The 27776-nt window shown below is 44.0% G+C and overlaps 2 protein-coding genes across 2 annotated transcripts in view; both read right to left on the bottom strand.

Annotated features, from left to right (window-relative positions):
* LOC143767467 (uncharacterized) overlaps positions 1 to 16480 on the bottom strand; it is a 390459-nt gene extending 373979 nt beyond the window's left edge. Inside the window, exon 1 of the mRNA XM_077255826.1 lies at positions 16457 to 16480. The gene's annotated coding sequence lies outside the window, so the exon portion shown is untranslated. The remainder of the gene's footprint in view (positions 1 to 16456) is intronic.
* The window catches only part of LOC143768180 (uncharacterized), a 166687-nt gene that overhangs the window by 97907 nt on the left and 41004 nt on the right, over positions 1 to 27776 (bottom strand). The window lies entirely within an intron of this gene.

Raw genomic sequence — 27776 nt, 5'->3', positions numbered from 1 at the left:
ATTCTTCACCCGCTGCCTGAGCTATAACTAAATAAATTAATGAAAAATCTGGCGTGAGTTCTCCTCTATTTTCGATAACCAGCCTGGCAAAACTGATTTTAATATAACTCATCATTTTCCGCTGTTCGTGCTGATCGCCGGCAGAGCAGGCGAGAATGATGAGAGCCGTCTTCAGCACCCACCGCCAGGGAACAGCGCTTACAGTAGCGCAAGTGTGCCGCAAGTATTACATACACGGACACGGCTTTTCCGGTACTGGAAATAAACAGATGTGTGAAACTGGCCTTAGGTGAAATTGGGCCCATCTTACAGCTGGGATACAAGATGTTAGGGATCCTAGTAAGGACATTGCCTTTCTTAAGGTCATTCTCAGCTGATCTACCACTGACAGAGCCAGGGCCATTATCTTGGCTATTTTGTCCTCTGATAGTAGACATACCTGGCACTAGGAGTCCAAAACCAGGCCCAGGAAGGACTGTATCCTTTCTGGTTTACATCTCAATTTGAGGGTATTTATCATACAGCCCAGCTCTCCTAGGACCACCGTTGCCTCTCTCAGCTGTTCTGCACAGTAATTTTCAGACTATAAGGAAGTCGTCCAGGTAAGGACGAGAAAGAAGGTAGGCCATCACCTCCGATATTAGCTTGGTGAATACTTTCGGAGCTATTGACAGTCCGAACGGAAGGGCTGTGTATTGGTAATGCCTGACCTGCCCCTGGACATACAGAGCCAACCTCAGGAATTTTTGATGGTCCTGATGGATTGGGCTGTGATAATAAGCATCCTTCAAATCGATGATGGCCATGAAACAGTTTTGGAATAACAGCTTTCTAGCTGTGTTCACTGATTACATATTGAAGGAATAATTCACAATCCATCAGTTGAGTTTCCTCAGGTTGACAATAGTTCTTATGGAACCAGCTGGTTTCTTTATCAAAAAGACGGGGGAATAAAATCCCCTTCCTATCTCTTCCTCCAGGACTTCGCACAGAACATGCTTTTGTAAGCGTCCCATGATCTCTACCTCCAGGGCCATCTGTTCTCCTGGTGATTTCCTGAGGGGTGTTATTACGAAGGTCTGGCGAGGTGGACAGGCAAAGTCTATCTTCACACCTTCCTTGATAATACCTAAGATCCAGTGACTGGGCAAGATGTTCACCCAGGCAGGGAGAAAGAGGGAGAGCCTTCCCCCTACCTCTGACCTGACGTCATTGGGAGGGACTTTTTGGAAGATGTAGAGGGTCCTCCGAACATATACCCGGATTCCTTTCTAACCTTGATCTCCCACTTCTTCCTTTCTCCCGTAGGATGTCCCCTAATAAACTTCCTCCTCCAAAAGGAAGGCTTCCTAGCTTCAGCAGGGAAACCAGGGAATCCATTGTTTTTGTCCCCTGCTTTCTCCAAAATGTCTTCCAATTTCTGCCCAAAGAGAAACTGGCTGTCACATGGGATGGAGCAGAGTCTATTTTTTTAATTCAGGTCCATCTGACCTCATTAGATAGGCTCCCCGAGCCGCTAACCTCACAGAGTCTGCAGAGGTGTCCGCCAGAAAGGCCGCTGTTCCGTGCAACAGAGGCATATTGGCTAAGATTCCATCTCTCGGGACTTTGTTCCTAAGCTGCTCCTCCATTTGTTGCAGCCATATCATAAGGGAGCGGGCAGTACAAGTTCCGGCTATTGCCGGCTTCAGACACCCAACAGCTGCCTCCCAGGTGAGCCTCAAGAACCCATCAGCCTTTTTATCAAACGGGTCTCTAAGTCCCCAGAATCCTCAAAGGGCAAGGCCGACATCTTGGAGGTTTTCACCACTGCCCCATCGATTTTAGGGATTTTATCCCAACTCTCCAAATCTTTCGCCTCAAAGGGGTACCTCCGCTTTGAAGATGAGGGCAAGCTACCATATCTTTCAAACTTTTTCAACTTTTTATGAATGAGAGCTCGTATCCTGGAATTAACTGGAAAGATGAGCTTCCTCCTTTTCTCCAGGCCCCCAAACATTAGATGCTGTAGGGACTTAGGTGCTTTCTCCACCTTCAGGCCCATTGTTGAACTTACTGCCCTGACCAATATCACTGTCCAAGGAAGAGGCGGATGGGGATTCACTATGGTATTCTCCGACAGACCGTTGAGAGGCCTCAGATTCTGTAACGACCTCCTGAGCTCTTTTGTTCTCCATTTTTAACAGGGCCTTTAGTGAACCTTCCACCTCAGCCCTGATCACAGACCTAAGGCTTATTGCTAAGTCAGGGGTCTCATCCCGTATAGTTTTATGGATACAGTCCAAGCAAAGACTTTTATGCCAATGGACTGCCAGTGGGGTCCTACAAAGGGAATATTCTTTGTTTTTCTTCCTGGTGCTAGCTTTCATAGGCCCCTAGTGATTTAAGCAAGAAATGACCCTTATTAACAAAAGGTGACATTCTCGTAGATCACTCACCACCCGCTGTCACATCAAGGGTAAAGGATTCAGAGGCTAATCAAGGGTACATACGACATCTCTTCTGGATACCGAGGAGTCCTGCGACCTTCCACTCCTTTGATCGGGACAGCTGCCACTCCTGCCACTTGAGCGGCTGCTACCCTTAGTGCGCCAGTGCTGGTGACCAGGCACTGGTAGTGGTGACTGCTGCTGCTGCAAATGCTGCTGCTGCTGTCCTCTCAGATCTTCCATGGTGGGGAGCTTTGGACATAAGCACTTCTTCTGTGGTCATCCCCATTTTATAAGGGATCCACTGAGCTTCTCCTCGGATCCGCCTCCTCGGCTGCCTGAAAAATGCCCCTCCCACCTCCACCGCCCCCGGCCAGGATGCGTCAAGTCCCCATGCATATCAGACGCCTTTTTTCACCCAGGACGCTGCCATCTTGCTTCCGGCGCACCCCCTATGATGTCACTCAGGCACGCCCACTCGCAACGTGCCTTGCCTGTGACATCAGCAGAGTGCGCATCCGGAAGCCTCACTCACTATGGAACTCCGGCTGGAAGACGAAGGAAGGAGAGCTGCGCGGCGGATTCAGAAGAGTCAGCCCGGTCCACATCTGTGTCACCTACCCGTACACGAAGGCCCTCTGGACTCATGGATGGCGTTTCCAGCACCTGAAGGCCGGCATACAGGCATGTGACTGTTCGTCCAGTACCGGGACAGGAGTGTGCAAGCAGGAATAAAAATAATAAAATCTTCAACCCGCCCGGGTCTCAGCACGAGGGTTCCGATCAGGACAGGAAGCTCAACTGAAGCGGGGTAGAGGCACTGCCCTATTATTTCAGCAGGTTTCCTGTCCTGGCTGGGCGGATCCCCATGTGCTGTCATGGGTGTAGGGAAAATCTTACTTTAGACCCATTTTTTTTTATTTTCACAAGGATGGCAGAAGAGAATGAATCCCAAAATTTGTTGTGCAATTTGTCCTGAGAATGCAGATACCCCATATGTGAGGGAAATATACTGTTTTGGTGCACATTAGAGCTTGGAAGGGATGGAGCACCGTTTGACTGCAAAATTGGCTGGAATCATTAGTGGACGCCATGTCGTATTTGGAGAGCCCCAGATATGCCTAAACAGTGGAAACCACCAAAACAAACCCCCAATTGGGAAAATAAACCCTTCAAGAAACTTCTGAACATGAGTGGTGAGCACCTTGAACCCGCAGGTGCTTCACAGAGGTTTATAACGTAGAGCCGTGAAAATAAAAAAAAACAACACTTTTTTTTCACAAAAATATTCTTTCAGACCCAAATTTTTTTCACAAGGGTAACAGGAGAAAATGGAATCCAAAATTTGTTGTGCAATTTCTCCCGAGTATGCAGATACCCCATATGTGGGGGCAAACTACTGTTTGGGGCATGGCAGGATTCAGAAAGTAAAAAGTGATGTTTTGGAACGCAAACTTTGATGGAATGGTCTGTGGCTGTCATGTCTTATTTTGAGGACCCCTGATGTGCCTAAGCAATGGAAACCCCCACAAGTGACCACATTTTGGAAACTAGACCTCTCAAGGAATTAGTCGAGACGTGTGGTGAGCACCTTGAACCCCTAGGTGCTTCACAGAATTTTACAACGTTGATCTATGAAAACAAAATATTTTTCTCACCAAAATGTTGTTTTACCCCAAATGGTTTTCATTTTCAGAATAGCAGGAGAAAATTGACCCCAAAATTTGTTGTGCAATTTCTCCTGAGTACACCGATACCCCATATGTGGGCGAAAACTACTTTTGAGGCACAGTGCAAAGCTCAGAAGAGAAGAAGTGCCATATTGGAGTTCACATTTTGCTGGACTGATTTGAGGGTGCCGTGTTACATTTGCCGAGCCACTGAGGTGCCAAAACAGCAGAAACCCTCCATATGTGACCTCATTTTACAAAATACACCACCACCCTCATGAAGTCATCTAGGGGTGCAGTAATCATATTGACATCACTTGTGCCTCAAAGAACTTTATACCATTGATCGGTGAAGAAAGAATAAATTAAATGTTGTTTTAGCTCCAAGTTGTTAATTTTTCTAAGGGCTAATAGGAAAAAATGGACCTCAGTTTGTTGTAAAAATTTCTCCTGAGTGCGCCAATACCTTACATGTAAACAGGAAGTACTTTTCAGGCACAGTGCAAAGCTCAGAAGGGAAGGAGCGCCATATAAAAGCGCAGATTTTACTGTTATGGTTTGCGGGTGCCATAACCCACTGAGAGAAGCTCTGAGGTGCCAGAACAGCAAAACTCCCAATAAGTGGCCCGATTTTACAAACTACACACCTCAATAAATTCATCTAGGGATGCAGTGATTATATTGACACCATGGGTGTGTCACAAAATTTTATATCATTGGGCAGTGAAGAAAAATAATTACATTTTTACAACCAAAATTTAGTTTTAGTCCCAGATTTTACATTTTCATACTGGGACATGGGTAAAATTGGCACCAAAATTTGTCCCACAATTTCTAGTGAACAATATGCAATACCCCATATGATGTGGCTGTACAGTACTGCTTAACCATACAGAGAGATTCGGGAGGGATGGAGTGCTATTTGCCTCCTGGAGTGCAGATTTTCCTAGAATAGTTATGAGCAGAATCCTCCCTCAAGTGACCAGATTTTGGAAATTATACCTCTTTGGGAATTTATCACCAGGTGTAGTGATGATTTAAACTACAAACACTGACCTACAAAGCCATCCATAACCTTTCTCCTCCGTATATTTCCATACTAATCTCTCAATATCTTCCCTCATGTAATCTCCGGTCCTCCCAAGACCTCCTTCACTCCTCCACGCTTATTCGCTCCTCACCCAAGCTCCAAGGCTTCTTCCGAATATCCCCCATCCTCTGGAATTCTGTGCCCCAACACGTCCGGTTATCCACCACATTTGAATCCTTCAAAAGAAACCTGAAAACCCATCTCTTCAAAGAAGCTTACAACCTGTAATGACCACACGGCCACCTCAACACCATCGGAGCTACTGCAACCCTCGATCTACTGTCTCCTTCCCCATAATCCTGTAGAATGTAAGCCCGCAAGGGCAGGGTCATCTCCCTCTCTGTACCAGTCTGTCATTGTTAGTTTGCTTACTGTAAGAGATATCTGTAATTTGATGTAACCCCTTCTCATGTACAGCACCATGGAATTAATGGTGCTATATAAATAAATAATAATAATAATGATTTTGACTCCATGGGTGTTTTTCAAAATAAGCATGGATGCTGCTGAGTGAAAATTGCAAACTGCCACTATAGGGACCAGTACATTTTAGTGACCAGTACATTATGCCCAGCTCGCACTTCTGGAAGCATGCACCCATAACTTAAGTTGGCTCTCATCGCTACAGAAATGCCAAACATGTGGATGCCAAATGAGGTTTACACACACTGTAGAGCTCAGAAGGTAGGTGGGCATTTGGATTTGGGAGTGCAGAATTTGATGGATTTCTTTTTTTTTTGGGGGGGGGGGGGCGGGTAAGGGGGCGAGGCAAAGAGCCATAGCACTTTTCCCGAACCTTTGTACTACCAGTAACGTGGAAACCCCTATATTTACATTTCCAGTTGACATACCCGAGTGGAGACTTGTTTTTTCTCTAGATTGATGTGGAACATTTTACATAACATTTTGAATCACATTTATCCTGCGCGCTACGCTGAGCACTTACATCGAGGTTTACATCTAAATCTCCGAATCATGTGATTCAGATGAAATCCCGAAGGATCCATTCACTATAATGAGGCAGCAGAGTTACTCTGGACTCCGTCTGGCCTCGCTTCAGCATTGTCCTTTTCAGAGGTGCACAAAACTGTGGCAGACGGCGCTTTTATGCACGCTAACAAAGACGGACACTGACAGGCCTGTATAGTGTTAGGGGTAGTACCCCAAGTTGGCCACTAGATGGGGGCATCATAGAACACAGACATAGCAATAGGTATAGTTAGAATAGGAGGGCCACGAGGGGAATAAGTATAGTGTAGCTTCCTGTTTTAGGTCAGCTGGGCCTGGGCACCCATGTAGCTCATACAGTGCTGGCTAGCCCCGGGGCACTTTGTGCTCCGTAACGTTCTGTTAGGAAGGAATAGGCCCAGCAAAAGTATCCAGGGGGCCAGAACTAAAAATCGAGAGAGAGAAAAAGAATACAGCAACAGCAGAATCAGCAGTGCAGAAATAGTGGGACTGCAGCTACTGAACAGAAGGCTGAGCCATTTGGGAGAGAGTGCACCAAGATGTGGCAGATTTTGTCGTGGGCCGCCATTCTCAGAATCGGGGCGAAACAGCAGGGAATGCCCCCACGAAAGGATGAAATACTGGACATTAAGGACACTGCGAAACCATACAGTACGGACCACCCTGAATGCAGGCTTAGCGACAAGCAAGGGTCAGAGACACCGATGCCCGATGCTGTAACGATGTGTGCCCTGGATGACAAGTTGCTGAGTAAAGATGTTGACGTTGAAGTGAAACTGGACTGTGTCTCTTTATTCTTGGAATCGTCTGCAGAGGTAACTGACCCGTACCGTGAAGGCCCTGATGGTGTAGAGAAGCAGCACCGAGGTACTTTAAGGGAAGGGGTACAGGGACTGATGTCGGCCATGGCTACCTCTCTAGCACCCCCTGGCCCTTCCTTCAACTACTCACCTGGGTAACCGTATGTAGGAATTTCCTTTTTACACCGCTCATCACCCCTCACATATGTCTCTGTAGTATTAATATGGGTCAGATCTTTACCCTGAAACAAAAATTATAAAAGTCACAGACAGATGGAGAAATCACATCTATGATCAGCTCTAATCCTGCCATCTCCACCGTTCTCATTACACAAGTATAAAACATATATTATTTGTGGATATAACAAGACTGAGCACAAGATCTTCACAACTGTCTACAGATCATAGGGGAGATTTCATGACACCTTCTCTCCATCTACCTGATGATCCTGAGGAACATTGGGATCTTCTTGTTCATAGTCCTGTGGAAGAAGGGGATGGGGACATCTCTCTGGTGTTGTCCTCTTACTGGATAGAACTGGAGGAAACAAATACAGGGACTGAATTCATTCTTTCCATACAGATAATCATAGTCTGTGTGTATTTAGTCCTGTCTATTACCTGGTGATGTGAGGGGCTGGGGATCCTCCATCATGACGTCCTTGTACAGATCTTTGTGTCCTTCTAAATACTCCCACTCCTCCATGGAGAAATAGACGGTGACATCCTGGCTCCTTAGAGGAACCTAACACATAGAATGATACCATCATACCCCCAATCCCTTCATAGCATCTACTATATAATTGTCTAAGGGTCACTTCCGTCTGTCCGTCCTTCTGTCTGTCTGTCATGGATATTCATTGGTCGCAGCCTCTGTCTGTCATGGAAATCCAAGTCGCTGATTGGTCGTGGCAAAACGCCCACGACCATTGCCACGACCAATCAGCGACGTGCACAGTCCGGAAGAAAATGGCCGCTCCTTACACCCCGCACTCAGTGCCTAGCGCCCGCATACACCCCTCCGGTCACCGCTCACACAGAGTTAATGCGGCGGTAACGGACCGCATTATGCCGCGGGTAACGCACTCCGTTACCGCCGCTATTAACCCTGTGTGACCAAGTTTTTACTATTGACGCAGCCTATGCAGCGTCAATAGTAAAAACATCTAATGTTAAAAATAATAAAAAAAATAAAAAATCATTAGATACTCACCTTCCGCTGCCTTTCCTGCTCCTCGCGATGCTCCGGCCGGTCCATGCAAGCGGCACGTTCCGGTGGCAAGGATCGTCTGGGAGAAGGACCTGCCATGACGTCACAGTCATGTGACCGCGACGTCATCACAAGTCCTGCGCGCCTGAACGAGCAGGACCTGCCGTGACGTCACGGTCATGTGACCGCGACATGGCATGTGACCGCTACGTCATCACAGGTCCTGTGCGAAAAGGACCTGCCATTACGTCACGGTCACGTGACCGCGACGTCATCACACTCTGGGACCGGAAGCAGCCGCCTGCACCCCACACAGGCGACAGAACTACAAGACGCCTGCGGTAGGTGAGTATATGTTTATTTTTTATTTTTTTAACCTGTGACATACGTGGCTGGGCAATATACTACGTGGCTCTGTGCTGTATACTACGTCACTGGGCAATATACTACTTGGCTCTGTGCTGTATACTACTTCACTGGGCAATATACTACGTCGCTGGGCAATATACTACGTCGCTGGGCAATATACTACTTCACTGGGCAATATACTACGTTGCTGGGCAATGTACTACGTTTCTGGGCAATATACTACGTCACTGGGCAATATACTACGTGGATGGGCAATATACTACGTTGCTGGGCAATATACTACGTCGCTGAGCAATATACTACGTTGCTGGGCAATGTACTACGTCACTGGGCAATATACTACATGGCTGGGCAATATACTACGTGGACATACATATTCTAGAATACCCGATGCGTTAGAATCGGGCCACCATCTAGTTACTGTATAATGTCCCAGCATTCCCAGCAGTGTCACCTCTCCAGTCAGCAGCTCAATCATCTTGTAGGTGAGTTCTAGGATCTTCTGGTCCTGGTCCTCGGATACCGGGTCCTGACAGCGCTCACTAGAGGTCTTCTTCACTACTGTGTAATCCTGGTTATGGAGAGACACATTAATAAATCTCACTACAGACATTTCCAGAGTCCTCACCTCTCCAGTTCTGTCCTTCTGTTATTCCCATAGATAAGAATGATGTAATGTGACGTCATCAGAATCTCTCACCTCTCCAGTAAGCTGGAAGAGAATCTCTAGGGTGAGGTGTAATATCCTCTCCGCCTTCTTCTTCCTGTCCCTTTCCATCTTTGATGGGGCAATCAGGAAAATTCTCTTATATAGAAGATCTTCACTGAGAGGATCCTATATTGTAGGGACCTAAATGGGAGAAAGTTGAGCCGATGTAATCCGATGCCTAAAAGAGTTTGCACTGCTTGATGTATTATTAAATTACGTTGATTGGAGGGGTTCAAAAGCTGGATTTCTAACTCTTTATATGCTGCAATCAATAGCGACTGTTACAGCTAATTGATTAAACAAAGCATTGATATCTCAATATGTGGTGGCAGAACATGATTGTTGCCATTGTAGCTAGAAAAACATAATGACAGTTTCTGCTTTTTTCAAAGCACTGGCAAGAAATCTATTTTGTTTCTTCATGAAATGTATTACGAAAAAATTTGAAAAACAAAACCATGTGCATACTTGGTATCACAATAATTGCACATGTAAAAATAATGATGTAATTGCTGTCCTTTTTCCATTTTCAAAAAATGAAAATACATGCAAACAAATTCACTTTCCTTCTGAAGAATGGCCAAGGTATCCGATACCGGTATTAAAAGGCAAATCTCTTGAGGCATTTGGGGATTTTACTCCAGAGATGAATAATAATGATGATGCTATTAAAGATGCCCTGTTCCAGAAATATAGCATCACTCCAGAAGTTTATTGAAAATAAAAATCCAGACCCATGAACAGTTGTGATGTGGCTGGTCTCTTGAGAATAACCTTTTTCCAGTGGATTAGGGGTCTGTCTGCAGCCAAGTTTGAGGACCTGGAGGATCTTATGTTTAAGGAACAATTTCTGCAAATTTGTCGAAAAGCTGTGCCTCTGTTCAAGGACCAGGATTCAAAAATTGGCTGAAATGGCAGATCTCTACACTGCCAATTCCTGAGGAAAGAAAACTTGCTTCTTCAACCTAACGTTTCAGAAGCTGAGTATGCTATAAGGTTTTGAAAAAGATGCAGGTGGCAAAAGGGCTGGTTCATGAAAGTGTGCAACAGGTCCAGGCCAACCAGAAACAATGATGTGATCGCAATACAACGGAAAGATTTATGATGTAGGCCAGTAAATGTGGGTCCTTGTGTCTATAAAAACCAACATCAGGCTTCATGGGACGGCCTTTATACTATTTTCCAGTGCTGCAATGATGTAAATTTGCTGTGTCTATGGATATGGAAAACAGAAGTTGGGAAGTATTTAATGTAAACATGATGAAAGCCCATTATGAACCAGATATCAGTACCATGACAGTCTGCAGTCTGTTTTAAGTAAAAAAAAAAAAAGAAGAAGATACATACACTTTTAGCAATAAAGAACATTCTCCAATCTTGATGAAGACAGACAGAAGACATCTTCTATATCTGAGGTAACAAAGTCGACATTATTCTATCTGAGGCAGAAAGAGATATGTAGAGCCTCCTCTATCTTATCTGACAGGAGAAATATACTGTATACAGTACAGACCAAAAGTTTGGACACACCTTCTCATTTAAAGATTTTTCTGTATTTTCATGACTATGAAAATTGTACATTCACACTGAAGGCATCAAAACTATGAATTAACACATGTGGAATTACATACTTAACAAAAAAGTGTGAAACAACTGAAATTATGTCTTATATTCTAGGTTCTTCAAAGTAGCCACCTTTTGCTTTGATGACTGCTTTGCATACACTTGGCATTCTCTTGATGAGCTTCAAGCGGTAGTCACCGGGAATGGTCTTCCAACAAGTCTCCTCCCAACAGTTGTTGTAGAGAGGTGTCTGCTGCTAGAACTCTGTGTGGCATTGACCTGGTCTCTAATCTGAGCTGCTGTTAACCTGCGATTTCTGAGCCTGGTGACTCGGATGAACGCATCCTCAGAAGCAGAGGAGACTCTTAGTCTTCCTTTCCTGGGGCGGTCCTCATGTGAGCCAGTTTCTTTGTAGCGCTTGATGGTTTTTGCTACTGCACTTGGGGACACTTTCAAAGTTTGCCCAATTTTTCGGACTGACTGACCTTCATTTCTTAAAGTAATGATGGCCACTCGTTTTTCTTTACTTAGAATTTGTATTATGGCAAGAATAAAGCAGCTAACAGTCTATTCAGTAGGACTATCAGCTGTGTATCCACCAGACTTCTACACAACACAACTGATGGTCCCAACCCCATTTATAGGGCAAGAAATCCCACTTATTAAACCTGACAGGGCACACCTGTGAATTGAAAACCATTCCCATTCCATTAAAGCTCATCAAGAGAATGCCAAGAGTGTGCAAAGCAATCATCAAAGCAAAAGTGGCTACTTTGAAGAACCTAGAATATAAGACATAATTTCAGTTGTTTCACACTTTTTTGTTAAGTATATAATTCCACGTGTTAATTCATACAATGTACAATTTTCATAGCCATGAAAATACAGAAAACTCTTTAAATGAGGTGTGTCCAAACTTTTGGTCTGTACTGTATCTGTACCGTATCCAGTAGATAGAAAAATAATCAAAACTGAGAGTCCTCAGTAGTTGATGCCTTTAATGGCCCACAGAAAAGATGGAAACAAATACACACGTGGTCAAAATTATTGGTACCCCTCTTCTAATGACAGAAAAACCCACAGTGGTCACATAAATAACTTGAATCTGCCAAAAGTAATAATAAATTAAAAATCTGTGAAAATGAACAAATGAAAGTCAGACATTGCTTTTCAACCATGCTTCCACAGAATTTAAAAAAATAAATAAAACTCATGAAATAGGCCTGGACCGAAATAATGGTACCCTTAACTTAATATTTTGTTGCACAACTTTTTGAGGCAATCACTACAATCAAACGATTCTGGTACCTATCAATGAGACTTCTGCACCTCTCGACAGGTATTTTGGCCCACTCCTCAAGAGCATACTGCTCCAGTTGTCTCGTGTTTGAAGGTTGCCTTTTCCAGACGGCTTGTTTCAGCTCTTTCAAAGATGCTCAATAGGATTTAGGTCAGGGCTCATAGAAGGCCACTACTAGAGCTGATGTGCCTTGCCAAAAAGTTCAATGTTTGTCTCCCAGAAGCTTTGTGGCTTGTCAACATGAAGTTGGGCGAATTCCAGTCTGGCTTATGATTTGCTTTTCAACAATGGTGTCCTCCTTGGTCATCTCCCATGAAGTCCACTTTGGCTCATACATCGACGGATGGTACAATCTGACACTGATGTTCCTTGAGCTTGAAGTTCACATTTAATCTGTTTAGAAGTTTTTCTGGGCTCTTATGTTACAATTCGTATTATCCTTCTCTTTGATTTGTCATCAATTTTCCTCCTGCAGTCACGTCCAGGGAGGTTGGCTACAGTCCCATGGATCTTAAAGTTTCTGAATAATATGTGTAACTTATAAAACTTACAAGCGTAGAAATGAGCAAAAACCCTGCTGTAACTAAGTAAATAAAAAGCATTTAAATAACACTGAGTTTTTAGTAATACTGTTTTTGATCAAAAATAGCATAAAAGCCATCCCACCATGACAAGGTAACTCTGAGCAGGTCGGCCCTACACTGTCTAATTTTAAAACCTTACCATGTGTAAGTGTTGACCTCAGTGTGAATAAGGGCAGACAAAAGGACCGGGCCCAACCAGTGAAACACCAACTCAAGTGAAGCTCAATTTTTGTGTTTTTTCTTTGTATTATTGCATTCTGTGCAAGCCGGGGTATTGCCTCCCTTTTTCTGAGCTGGAGATTGTATATAAGGCTTTCACAGACTGGTGTTTCACTAGTTGGGCCCGGTCCTTTTGTCATTCACACTGATGTCAAAATTGACACATGGTAAGGTTTCAATATTAGACAGTGTAGGACCGTCCCGATCAGAGTTACCTTGTCGTGGTGGGATGACTTTTAGGCCATGTGCACACGTTCAGGATTTCTTGCAGAAATTTCCTGAAGAAAACCGGAAATTTTCTGCAAGAAATCCGCATTTTTTTTTTTGCGTTTTTTTTCCGTTTTTTTTGCGTTTTTTTAACATTCTGCAAGCGTAATTAGCTTGCAGAATGCTAAAGTTTTCCAAGCGATCTGTAGCATCGCTTGGAAAACTGACTGACAAGTTGGTCACACTTGTCAAACATAGCGTTTGACAAGTGTGACCAACTTGTTACTATAGATGCTGCTTTTGCAGCATCTATAGTAAAAGATAGAACGTTTAAAAATAATAAAAAAAATAAAAAAAATGCTTATACTCACCCGCAGACAGCCGATCTCCTCACCGGCGTCCATTCCTATAGCTGATGTGTGCGCGCAGGGCCTTCCATGACGTCACGGTCACGTGAGCGGTCTCGACCAATCACAGGACAGTGACGTCATTCGGCAAGGTCCTTCTCCGCACACCAGCTACAGGAACCAGCCAGCGTGCAGCACAGAGGCGGGAACATTGCGCTGGACATCGAGGGTGAGTATAGGACTGTTTTTTATTTTATTTCTTATTTTTTTACCACTTATATGGTGCCCAGTGCGTGGAGGAGAGTTTCCTCTCCTCCACCCTGGGTACCAACCGCACATAATCTGCTTACTTCCCGCATGGTGTGCACAGCCCCGTGCGGGAAGTAAGCAGATCAATGCACTCCTAGGTGTGCGGAATCCCCGCAATTCCGCATTTTTAATGAACATGTTGCTTTTTTTTCCGCTATGCGATTTTTTCGCGGAAAAAATCGCAACATTTGCACAAAAAATGCGGAATACCTTGTAAATAATAGGAGGCATATGTTAGCGTTTTTTTCGCGTTTTTATCACGTTTTTATAGCGAAAAAACGCGAAAAAAACGCTAAAAATCCTGAACGTGTGCACATGGCCTTATGCTAGTTTTGGTCAAAAACAGTATTACTAAAAACTCTGTGTTATTTGAATGCACTTTTTGCTTTTTATTTACTGTATATACCCGAGTATAAGCCGAGACCCCTAATTTTGCCACAAAAAACTGGGAAAACTTAATGACTCGAGTATAAGCCTAGAGTGGGAAATGCAGCAGCTACTGGTAAATTTCAAAAATAAAAATAGATACCAACAAAAGTAAAATTAATTGAGACAACAGTAGGTTAATTGTTTTTGAATATCTATATTGAATCAGGAGCCCCATGTAATGCTCCATAAAGTTTATGAGGGCCCTATAAGATAACAATAATAATAACAATATAAGATGCTTCATACAAAAATATGCCCCATATGCTGCACAAAGGTTGACTATGGCCCCATAAGATGCTCCACAGAAACATTTGCCCCATATAATGCTGCATAAAGGTTGATTATGGCCCCATAAGATGCTCCATAGAAACATTTGCCCCATATGCTCCTGCTGCGATAAAAAAAAAAAATGACATACTCACCTCTTGTCCTGAGCAGGCGGGGACACTGGCACTTGCAATATTCACCTGTCCCCGTTCCACTGCCGCACGTCGCTGTGTGTTCCGTCTCTCTGCAGTGATTCTTCAGGCAGAGGGCGGTGCGCAGACTAAACACGTCATCGCACCCTCTGACCTGAACAGCACAGCCAGAGGACGCAGAAGACACAGTGCGGCGGTGGAACTGGGACAGATGAATATCGCATGGTTCACCCTCCCCCGTTATACTCACCCTCCTGGCGTGGTTTGCACATCCCTGCTTCTCTGATGGTCTCCGTCGAGCGCCGGCAGCTTGGTCCTGTGTTCAACAGTCACTGGTACTTCTCATAAAAGTAATGAATATGCACTCCGCCTGGGAGTGGAGTTGCGTCCATATTCATTACTTTAATGAGCGGTACCACGTGACATGCAGAGACACGCCAGGAGCAGGTGAGTATGATGTGACAGCCGCCACTCCCCCTCCGACCCCCTGGGACAATGATTCAAGTACAAGCAGAGAGGGGCACTTTTAGCCTAAAAAATGGGCTGAAAATCTCGGCTTATACTCGAGTATATACGGTACTTAGTTACAGCAGGGTTTTTGCTCATTTTTCTCTTGTAGGTTTTATATGTTTCATGGTCAATGTGAACATGCGCTTATGAGCTGCATGTGTACCAACTCAAGTGAAGCTCAATTTTTGTGTTTTTTCTTAGTATATGCAACTGTACTCACAGGAACATCAAGCTGCTTGGAGATGGTCTTATAACTTTTACCTTTAACATGTTTGTTTATACTTTTCTTTCTAAGGCTAGTTTCACATTTGCGTTTGTAGGAGCTGTGGATCTCCTCCGTGAAGCCCCGCCCTCGGTCGCTCCTCCACCACTAGCTCCGCCTACTTCTGCATGCGGCCTGCATGCCTATCTTTAACATTAGGTACGCAGGTCGTGCGGCTGTATGCGGATGTTTCCGCATGCGTTGTTTTGACGATGCGGAAGAAAAAAATTGCTACAAGCTGCGTTCTACGCTGGTCGCCGCATCGTCCAAACGACACATGTGGAGGCATCCTCATACAGCGGCACGACCTGCGTACCTAATGTTAAAGATAGGTACACAGGCCGCATGCATAAGTAGGCGGAGCTAGTGGCAGAGGTGCGGCCAAGGGCGGGGCTTCACGGAGGAAGTTTACAGCACTCCACAGCTCCTACAAATGCAAATGTGAAACCGGCCTAATCTGAGACAACTCTTTACTTCGCTTCCTGTGGTCCATGTTGAGTGTGATACACACCATGTCAGCACAGTGAGTATCTGGAGCCCTATATACAGGCCACTCACTGATCCCAAGATTGTAGACACCTGTGATGCTAATTACCGGACACACCTTGATTTAACATGTCCCTTTTGTCGCATTATTTTCAGGGGAACCATCATTTCTGTCCAGGCCTATTACATGAGTCTTATTTTTAAAAATTCTGTGGAAACATGGTTGGAAAGCAATGTCTGACTTTCATTTGTTCATTTTCATAGATCTTTTATTTGTTATTACTTTTATCAGATTCAAGTTATTCCTGTGACCACTGTGGGTTTTTCTGTCATGAAACGAGGGGTACCAACAATTTTGACCATGTGTGTATAATGTGCATGGGGGAATGGCGGTACTATGGGAACATTATACTGTGTGGGAGCAAGAAAGGGGCACTGTACTATGTAAGTAATTTGTGTTTCCATGTTTCCTGTTTTTCATAGTGAGCCATATAAAGAAACAACAGAAAAACACAGCGCTGACGGGGTTACTGCCCCCTGCCCCCGCCCAGTAATGGGGAATCTCCAGCACCTACCTCCACCTGCAGAGCCGCACACCACATATATGGCTGTTCTGTGCGCACAGGACCTGTGATGAGGTCACAGGAGGGGAGGAGTCAGGGGTCACATGATCAGGGGCCTCAGTGTATGCAGGACTCTGCTGTGCTGGTTGTCATGGTGCTGGATGAGGGGAAGTTTATGTGTGGGGTCCGGAGGGGTTTACAGGGTGGATGTAGCAGAGCCGTGTGTGTACGAGGTGTACGGAGCGGAGCCGTGTGTGTACGAGGTGTACGGAGCGGAGCCGTGTGTACGAGGTGTACGGAGCAGAGCCGTGTGTGTACGAGGAGTACGGAGCGGAGCCGTGTGTGTATGAGGTGTACGGAGCGGAGCCGTGTGTGTGCCAGGTATACGGAGCAGAGCTGTGTGTGTACGAGGTGTATGGAGCGGAGACGTGTGTATATAAGGTGTATGGAGCGGAGCCGCGTGTGCACGACGTGGACGGAGCGGAGCCGTGTGTGTACGAGGTGTATGGAGCGGAGCCATGTGTGTACGAGGTGTATGGAGCAGAGCTGTGTGTACGAGGTGTACGGAGCGGAGCTGTGTGTGTACGAGGTGTACGGAGCGGAGCCGTGTGTGTACGAGGTGGATGGAGCGGAGCCGCGTGTGTACGAGGTGTACGGAGTGGAGCTGTGTGTGTACGAGGTGTACGGAGCAGAGCCGTGTGTGTACGAAGTGTACGGACCGTGTGGAGAAGAGCCGTGTGTGTATGAGGTATATGGAGCAGAGCGTTGTGTGTACGAGGTGTACGGAGCGGAGCCGTGTGTACGAGGTGTACGGAGCGGAGCCGTGTGTGTATGAGGTGTACGGAGCGGAGCCGTGTGTGTGCCAGGTATACGGAGCAGAGCTGTGTGTGTACGAGGTGTACGGAGCGGAGACGTGTGTATACAAGGTGTATGGAGCGGAGCCGCGTGTGTACGACGTGGACGGAGCGGAGCCGCGTGTGTACGAGGTGTATGGAGCAGAGCCGTGTGTGTACGAGGTGTATGGAGCAGAGCCGTGTGTGTACGAGGTGTATGGAGCAGAGCCGCGTGTGTACGAGGTGTACGGAGCGGAGCCGTGTGTGTACGAGGTGGATGGAGCGGAGCCGCGTGTGTACGAGGTGTACGGAGCGGAGCTGTTTGTGTACAAGGTGTATGGAGCGGAGCCGTGTGTGTACAAGGTGTACGGAGCCATGTGTGTACGAGGTGTACAGAGCGGAGCCTCGTGTGTACCAATCAGAGCCGTCAGTGTTTCTCGCGCTGTCAGACAGTTGAAATTGCACGTTTTGAAGCAAAATTCAACTACTCACTAAAACAAAAACAGTTCATAATCCAGCAGTAGACCTCGGAGCAGGAATCAGTACAGTATGATGTTCGATCCTCTTTGTTCGTTACCCTCACCAAGTATTGGAATAAGCCACCAAGAAATGTATGTAGGCCAAAATGATACTAGTAAAATTTGAAATTTTCTACATTACTAGTAGCTGACAGACCCTTGAAAAGTAATATGACTTCCATAAACCGATTCAGCAAAATCTGCACTTCCAAAGCCAAATGACCCCCTCGCTTCTGGGCCTGGCAGTGTCCCCAAACACTATTAGCACCCATATGTTTAGCATTGTTGTAGCAAGAAGAACTCACTGTAGGAAAGCCAGGTAGGCTAGGGTTAAATCCTAGCACTACAGCTCCTGATAGGGTGTACCTGGATAGCTATGACCAGAACTAGGCCATGTGTTCACTAGTCAGTTAGCTGGAGCTGGACAAGCTAGGATCTCTGTGAGAAGACATTGCACAGACCGTGTGCACCAAAGTCCTAGTTTCACTGGTTGCTGGATGATAACGGCCTCGCGAGACCGAACTGAGACAAGCTCAGATGTTTGTGAATAGCCTATAGAGTCTATAAGATTTAGTTAGCACCCGGACATGGCTATGGACGATAACGGTACTGTCCTGATTTTTGGTTGCTCGGGAAGCTTAGGTGGTATGCGAATAGTGCCCCAAATTATTCCAACAAAAAAGCCAAATGAGGTGGCTTCCAATCAGAACTTTGCCATTTGCCCTAACAGTATAGTATTGTCAGATTGAGAAGAAATTGCAAAATAGATTTTAGGGTCTATTTTTTTAACCCCCGGAGCTTTTTTCGGTTTTGCATTTTCGGTTTTCGCTCCCCTTCTTCCCAGAGCCATAACTTTTTTATTTTTCCGTCAATATGGCCATGTGGGGCTTATTTTTTGCAGGACGAGTTGTGCTTTTGGTTTTACCATGTTGTGTACTAGAAAATGGGAAAAAAATTCCAAGTGCAATGAAATTGCAAAAAGAGTGCAATCCCACACTTGTTTTTTGCTTGGCTTTTCTGCTAGGTTCACTAAATGCTAAAACTGACCTGCCATTATGATTCTCCAGGTCATTACGAGTTCATAGATACCAAACATGTCTAGGTTCTTTTTTATCTAAGTAGTGAAATTTTTTTTCAAAATTTGCTTAAAAAAAAAAAAAATTGTGCAATTTTTCAAGACCCGTTGCATCTCTATTTTTCAGGATCTCTGGTCGGGTGAGGGCTTATTTTTTGAACGCCGAGTTGAAATTTTAACTATACCATTTCAGTGCAGATACATTCTTTTGATCGCCCTTTATTGCATTTTAATGCAATGTCGCGGTGACCAAAAAATGTAATTCTGGCGTTTTGAATTTTTTTCTCACCACACCGTTTAGTGATCAGGTTATTTTTTTTTTATATTGATAGATCGGGTGATTCTGAACTCGGCAATACCAATCATGTGTAGGATTGATTTTTTTATTGTTTTATTTTGAATGGGGCGAAAGGGGGGTGATTTTAACCTTTTGATTGTTTTTATTTTTTTCATATTTTTAAAAACTTTTTTTTACTTTTGCCATGCTTCAATAGCCTCAATGGGAGGCTAGAAGCTGGCATAGCCTGATCGGCTCTGCTACATAGGAGCGATGCTCAGATCGCTCCTATGTAGTAGAATTACAGCATTGATCTGAGCTCCGACCACCGGGTGATGCTCACAGCAATCTGACATCAACAACCATAGAGGTCTTCAGAATACCTCTGGTTGTTATGCCAATGCACCGATGACCCCCGATCACGTGAAGGGGTCACCGATGCGTGCATTTCCGGCCCGATGGCCGGAAGCGCTTGTTAAATGCCGCTGCCAGCATTTAACTAGTTAATAGTGAGTCGCCCGCTAGGGCCGTGGGGTACTCTGTACCGGTTCCGGTGTTCACAGGGGGATGTCACGGTGACCCGGTCCATGGCCCTGGGTGCACATCTAAAAGGGTGGATATTGAATAGAGTTTATGTTGGTGATGCCACCTGTGGCATTTGGTCAGTGGGGACCGACGCTGCTTTAAGGGGTCCTCTGGGGTGATGTTGTGGCAGCTGGATGGTATAACTTCCCATAGATGAAGTATATCCCCAGGGCAGGGCCCCAGTGTGCAGATGGTGGTATGGTGAGCGGTGCAGTAAGGAACGAGGACACAGGTTTGCAGTCTCTTTACGTCCCCTTTTCCAGGTGGAGATTAAGAGCCTTCCTTCTAGCTCAGTGGTATTGTAGTCCCTTACTGCCTATGGCTTCAGATAAGGTCCTCACAGTTCTTATCTCTGTCTCCCATATAGGATAGGACAATACTTGCATGACAGGTAACTCGAGCCTTTTTACAGGGACTCTAGCACGCCCCGGGCTCTATGTGTTACTGTGTCTCAGGTGTGTGTGGCGGGCAGGTAACTTGCAGTTCAGCTGTCCTGCCGGTCTCTGATGTAAGTCGTAGAGTCCCTTACAACCTCAGTGTTCCAGCTACGGTTATCTGCGCTTTGCCAGGGAGACAGTCTACTCGCTGCTGTCCTCCCCCTGGTGTCCTCGCCTTTGCTCCTCTCTCCAACACGCTCACTGCAATATGTTCGGCTTTCAGTGTTGTCTCTGTCCAGGAGCTGCAGCACTTTCTCGTGGCTGCACAGCTCCTCATACGTCCTTCCCCTCTGTCTCTCTGACAGGAACTCACTAAACTTTCCCTCCAAGACCAAAATATACAGGGGAGTCACCTAGGAATAGGATCAAAAGCTCCCCCTTGTGGCCTGGAGTGTGAACATGATGCATGCTTGTGTTTACCTGGTGGAAGTTATCCGGAGCCCGCATCAAAGCAGAGGATCTGCCATCGGATGTACTATTCTGTCCGATGACAGAAAGGGGATAAGGAGAAATTGTGCAGTAATTTTAATTCCTTCTGATCAAAAACAATAACATTTATGACTTTGGGTCAGGCCATGAAGCCAGGGTTACAAGCAGTGCCAATGCTTCTCCTGTAGATATGACTTAACCACGCACTGCTTAGAAATACATCATGACATAGGTATAATGTTTTTGGTGTAGTTTATCGCAATCCTCTTTGAAGTTAGCCCATTCTTTTCTCACAAAAACTGAAAACTATTGCTATTATTGCACAATTCACTGTGCAAGGATAAAAATTATCAACTTTATTTTTGTAATTAGGGGGATTTTATTTTTCTAGCCTCAGACTCAACCATGGATGGCTCCAGTACAAGTTCTCATATAATGAACATTTGTAGAATTCTTAACAGAGAAAATATTTTTCAGGGTCTTGAAGGAATAAATATCAGACCTTTATGTATTAATTACTATCATCCTTTTTGTTTTCTAACAACATTTTGTGAGGCATTTAAAGAAAATCAAGTGGGAAGGCTGCTAAACAAGTAGGATTAGAAAATTCAGATTTCTTTCATTATTTGCAGTTAAGACGGTCTATTCAATCTTCACTCTGGCTTTTTTATTATTTTGTCAGTATTTTGTAAATTCGCCTTTGGCTGTCAACACTGCCTGTATCCTTCTGGGCATGCTCTTGATCAGATTCAAGCATGTCTCAACTGAAATCTGATCCCAGGTCTCTCCTACACATTCCCAAAGTTGATGCATACTGGTCGGCACACTTGGGTATGTATACAGCTTTTTCTTCAACTCTATCCACAAGTGTTCTATTGGGTTGAGGTCTGGGGCTGTGGGGTCATTCCAGTACCTCTACTTCAATGTCATTGATCCATTACTTTGGCAATCTCGACGTATGCTTCGGGTCATCATTGTCCTGCTGAAACACTATGTCGTCTTTTTCATACCCATAGTACTGGAGTGTACAAAGCAACTTGTCTTGCAGGATACTCACATAGAGCTCAGCATTGAGACCACCATTGATCTTGGTCAAGTATCCAACACCTTTGGCTGTGAAACAACCCCACATCATCAGGTTTTCTCCACCGAACTTGACAGTTCCTTCAATTTCTCGATCTGTTGGCCTCTTTTTCCTTTGTTTCTTCCTGACCTATTTGCACCCATCAGAGCCTAGTCTATTGACTTTATTCTCATTACTCTAAATCAATCATTTTCAATCTTCTGCTGTCAAATTATACTGTTTTTGCAAACTTGAGCTGGCGCTTCTTATGATGGTATTGAAGTTGAGTCTTCACCTTTTATTGAGCCAACATTCCAGACTTGGGTAACGTGTGTCGCACGGTGCTTGCATGGTTATTTGTGATCTCACTATTATGAAAAACACGAACCACCTATACTGCTGTTTGTTGCGCCAGGACTGATAGACCTTGAGCTGACTTGTTGACTACGATATTTTGCCTGGACGTCCACCTTTTGGGTTCTGAATGAACAGACTTGATTTCGTATTCTTCTGTCATGGCACTTGATGCAGTTTGGCAATTTTCTTTGCCAAGAGACCGCTATTGGTGAGCTGGATGATGTGGTTTCTCTTTTCTTGGGAAAGCACTGCTGCTCCTCGATTCAATCTAGTGACCTTTCCCTTAGGAATCAACCTAATAAACACACTGAGCTATTAGGGAATGTGAGAACAGGTTGTATTTTGTAGTATACAGGAAGAAAATATTTTTTCACTACCAGGAGCAAAAAAGTAACAATGCAGTGACATTAAAAGAATCTGCATAACTAATCATATGCAAAATAGTTGCAAGTCAAATTTATGAGCTAGCCAAGATGATTGTCTATAAAATGATGGTAGTCTCATGTGCGAAGCAATAGTGGATGGTGAGATATGGAATCTGAAAGTCAAAATTTCAAAACATTGTTACCCTTTTGCTCGTCAGTGTATATAGGAATCTCCTCTTTACACCACTAATCACCCCTGTGAAGGATGACACCAAAGATATCACGCATAATCCCTATGCTGCCACTATGTGATGAACCTGAACATCGGCATACAGTTTTACACATACACCCCAAACAGGTCCATGGAGGCAAAGGAAGTGAGAGGATGGCTGGCGTGGCACCACACTTGCACACAACCCTGACAGGCTGAGATGCCCATTTCACTAGCACCAATGAAACAAAGCGTTGCCAGCATGGTACAACTGCCACCGGTACCTCGTTAAATATAAGCCCTGTCCGTTAACGGGATCATATTGGGCCAGAAACCAGCCCCGGTAGCATGGGAAGGTAAATTGAGAAACGGACGTGTGGATTGAGAAGAGCAGCCCAAGGTTAAATTATGTATATTATCACCTTAAGGGCACACTAGACATCAGTGCTCATCAAGAGAAAGCCAAGAGTGTGCTAAGCAGTCATCAAAGCAAAAGGTGGCTACTTTGAAGAACCTAGAATATAAGACATAATTGCAGTTGTTTCACACTTTTTTGTTAAGTATATAATTCCATGTGTTAATTCATAGTTTTGATGCCTTCAGTGTGAATGTACAATTTTCAAATTCATGAAAATACAGAAAAATCTTTAAATGAGAAGGTGTGCCCAAACTTTTGGTCTGTACTGTATATATAATGGTCAAATAAGCAAATACAAATAGTGGTAGGACAAAAGATATAAGCAGAATACAGTATATATCAATTACTGGGTGGTGTTAGATCATGGGTGCACTGGGCCACATGGGACATGGGCTGTCAGTGGTCTCTTTGCAGCACATTACTTGACAAGGCCCCCACTTCCGAAGTGGTCCACATGCATCACAGAGAGAAGGACCACATGGCCGTACACTAGCATTTATCCCCTTTGGGTCACTCCCCTCCTGCCCTCTGTGCTGAACCCAAGTCCTCTCCCCTTGCCTCTACAGCTGCAAATTCCAAAACCTATGAAAGATCATAACTTCTTTCTGAACATTCCTAGGGCATAATTCTTGCGCCATCTGATCCATTCGGGCTTCTGTTATGCGTTAAGACCATATCTGGTTTCTACTGGCTGTTCTATCTATCTCCATACCCTTGACTGCAAGAATGGGTCAAGACCCAACCGGGTGTTCATCATGTTCTTGAGATATCAGAAATATAACCAGTGTCTGACAAAGACATATGGTAAGTCCATATTTTCTTTGTGAAATCCTAGCTGACTCAACAAAGCAGTTAAACCACATGGTTTGGATTTACATGACAAGCAAGCCTTTTGTTCTGCTGTGAACTGGCTCAAGGTGTGAGATCTGTCACTCATAGCCTTTGAAGCTTGACCCCCTGCTGAGGTAGCTGCATGCTGAAGGGGGTCTGATAATCCCATGCCACATAGGATACAAACGATTGGCATGAAATTATATCTCCAATATCCTTCACAACCCTACACATAGGTCTCTGTATTGTTAATATGGATCAGATCTTTGCTTTAAAACAAAGATGGTAAAAATTACAGGCAGATGTTGAAACTACATCTATGATCAGCTAGAATCCTGCCATCTCCACTGTTCTCATTAAACAAATATAAATGAAGAACAATTGTCTAGAATACAGAGATTTTGCTTTCTAAAAATCTTGATTATAGAATTTTGTAATTTTTATTACAAATACAATTTATTTAACAACACCGGTATTGTCAATTATGGATATTAAAGGAAACCCAGAGTGTTCTAAGTATTAGAAAAATATTTAGAATTGAGAGTCCTCAGTGGTTGATACCTTTTAATGGCTAACTGAAAAGATGGTAACAAATTGCAAGCTTTCGAGACTACATACGTCTCTTCATCAGGCAAAGACTAAAACAAATTCTGAAGAATCACATATTTATGCACAACATAGTATAGAGAAAAAAAAAAAGAAAAAGGGAAAAAAACCATGGATAAGCCAGGTGACATGAAGCAGAATTACCATGGGTGATAAACAGTTACGTCCATAAATATTGGGCCAGTTCTTAGATAAGGATTGTTTTATTATCCTGTGATTAGGGTCCCTGTTGTGATGACCCCACATGGTCTGATGGGCAAGTTCCTTAATTGATGTAAAAAGACATAAATCCATGTGACACATTCATTCCTGCAGTTAGAGTGTCAAAGGTCGTCATCAGTTTATATTCCCAGACTCTCCTGTCTTTCTGTGTTTTGAAGTTACCTTTCAATACAAGTAATTTCATGTCGATAATGCTATGATTTGGGAGACAGAAATGTATTGCCACAGGTATATCCATTCTTTTTTCTCTTATTGTATGGCGATGAGCGTTCATCCTTGTTCTCAGTTTCTGCCCTGTCTCCCCCACATTCAGACCCCCGGTTGGACATTTAGTACAAATAATTAGGTACACCACATTAGAAGTGACGCAGCTGAAAGTACCTGGTATCTTGTAGTCCTGATGTGAGTTGGGAATCTTTATCTTGTCCGTGGTCATTATAAATGGACAGGTTTTACATTTTTTCTGGTTGCAAAGAAAGGTACCTGCAGCTGTTGGAGAAGACAGGGAGCTCTTGACAATGATGCTTCTTAAATTTGGGGGCTGCCTAAAACACAGTAGTGGGGGGTCTGGAAAAATGGATTGTAATCGGGCATCTTTTTGCAGTAAAGGTTGTAATTTCCGTGCAGCTCCCCTTAGCACCTCCAGATTTGGATTGTAGGTGACTACTAGAGACACCCGGTTATTTTCTTCTTTAGTTTTGTAATGTAGCAGGTGATTCCTTGATATTCTGGTGGCTCTTGTGATCTGATTTTCAATTGTTCTTGGATGGTAGCCCTGATTCAAAAAGATCTTTCTGAGGCGACCCAGGTGTTCATCTCTATCCATTGGGTTGGAACATATACGATTGTATCTGATGGCTTGGCTGTAGACAATGGAGTTTTTTATGTGTTTTGGATGGAAAGTGTCCCATTTAAGGTATGTTGGACGATCGATTGGCTTCTGATACAGGGTTGTCTCTATTTTATTGTTCTGCAGCTTAATGATGGTGTCCAAAAAGTTAATTTCAGTGCAGGAGTAGTTGAGTGTCAAGTTGATGGTGGGATGAAATTGATTAAAATGTTCATGGAACGTCTTTAGCTGTGGTTCAGACTCCGTCCAGATGATTAAAATGTCATCAATGTAGCGGTAGTAGGCCAGAGGCCTGATGGGACATGAGGGCAAAAAGTCGCTTTCAAGCTTGGCCATGAAAAGATTTGCATACTGTGGGGCCATTTTACTTCCCATTGCTGTGCCAGTCTCCTGTAGCTAGATCTTCTTGTCAAACTCAAAGTAATTGTGGGTGAGAATGAATTTTATAAGTTTCACCACAGAATCAGCATCAGTCCCTGTGTTTTCCAGGAAGAGTTTGCGGGCATTTAATCCATCCTGGTGTGGGATATTGGAGTACAAAGATTCCACATCCATGGTGGCCAGGATGGTTCCTTCTGGTAGAGGACCTATTGCTGATAGTTTATTCAATAGGTCAGTTGTGTCCTGAATGAAGCTGGGTGTATCTTTTACCAGGGGTTTAAGAATACCCTCTACCCATCCAGATACCTGCTCAGTAAGGGTGCCCACACATGAAATAATTGGTCTTCCTGGGTTTCCAGATTTGTGGATTTTGGGAAGCATGTAGAATGTCCCTGTTCTTGGACTTTCCGGTATCAGGTCATTGGCTCTTATGGATACGTCGGGCAGACAAGATACCAACTTGTTTAGTTCCTTGTAATAATCCTGTGTAGGATCCGACTCCAATTTTTTGTAGTAGCGTGTGTCCATAAGTTGTCTGTTTGCTTCCTTCATATAGTCTGATGTGTTCATCATGACTATTGCACCACCCTTGTCAGCAGGTTTGATGATGATTTCTTTGTTGGTTTTCAGAGACTGTATGGCCTTTCTCTCCTGGGCACTGATGTTGGATGCTTGTGTCCTGTTAGTATCTATGATGGTGGATTTTATCAAATGTCTAAAGGAGTCTATATAGTTATCCAAATGAGGGTTGCGTCCCGGTGGAGGTGTCCAGTCTGACCTCTTCTTTGTTGTTAGGATCCCTTTTCCTTCAGTCCAGGTGGGTTCCGAATCTTCTGTATCATTGAAATATTCCCTCAGACGCAGTCTCCTGAAAAAATGTTCCATATCACTGCAGAGTTCAGTTTTATCCAGGGCCTTAGTAGGACAAAATGAGAGTCCTCTGGAAAGCACGGCCAGCTCCACTTTGTTGGGTTTATAATCTGAGAGATTAATGACAGTTATTTGTGCCTGGAATGGAGTGGTTGTCCAAGTTGTCAGGTTTAGGCTTTGTTTTGTATCTGTTTGCATAGAGTCCTGAATTGAGGCGCAATCTGTGCAGTTTCTTTTCCTTGTTATGAATTAGATGGGTCCGTAGTTTGTTGTAATATTGTTGTAATTTTTGCTCTGTGTCTTCTGTAAGTGTTTTCCTCAGGGTTTCAAATTGCCCTTGGACTTTACTCTTTATGCTGTAGCAGACATGCAAAAGATGATTCCTTAATCTGTCAGAAGTCCTGTGACACAGGTTCTGTGCATAATGGGTGTTGCAGGTATGAAGAATTGGGTTTGTAATCCAGAGTCCTTTGGGAATTAGATTCTCCTTTTTGCATGTAGATAGGAAAAAAATGTCGCTGTCCATTTGTGCACGTTTCTTCAGAAGTGGTTTTAGTTCCATAAAGATGCGGTACATTCTGGTATCCTCCATTTTGATACAAGAAAGAAATAACAGAGATTGTCTATTTCTTCTAAGTATTAGATTAAGTTAAGGGACCCCTATCATATGTTATGGTTTTATTTTAAAGTGAAAACATTGATAAGTGAGATTATTGGTCCTCCTCCTACATCTCTGACCACTCAGTCAATGTATTTGCCAGCTCTTCCTTCCCTTAGAGCTGTAAGTTCAGTTCTAGGTCTTCTCCCTATTTTCCTATACACTACCCCAATGAACAAATAATCAACAGATTTGATTTTCAGTACATAACATCTTCCCTGCATTACAAAATACCAGAGATTGTCTATCCACTGTCTCTAACATCATGTCTTCCCTTTATCTAAAACAATGTTAAAAACTGCTTTCCTTATTTCCTTCCTCATCTAACCTATCTGAACCTGATATT

This window comes from Ranitomeya variabilis, chromosome 4 (genome assembly GCF_051348905.1).
Source record: "Ranitomeya variabilis isolate aRanVar5 chromosome 4, aRanVar5.hap1, whole genome shotgun sequence".
Classification (NCBI taxonomy): Eukaryota; Metazoa; Chordata; class Amphibia; order Anura; family Dendrobatidae; genus Ranitomeya; species Ranitomeya variabilis.
This window is presented reverse-complemented; position numbering and strand designations above follow the sequence as displayed.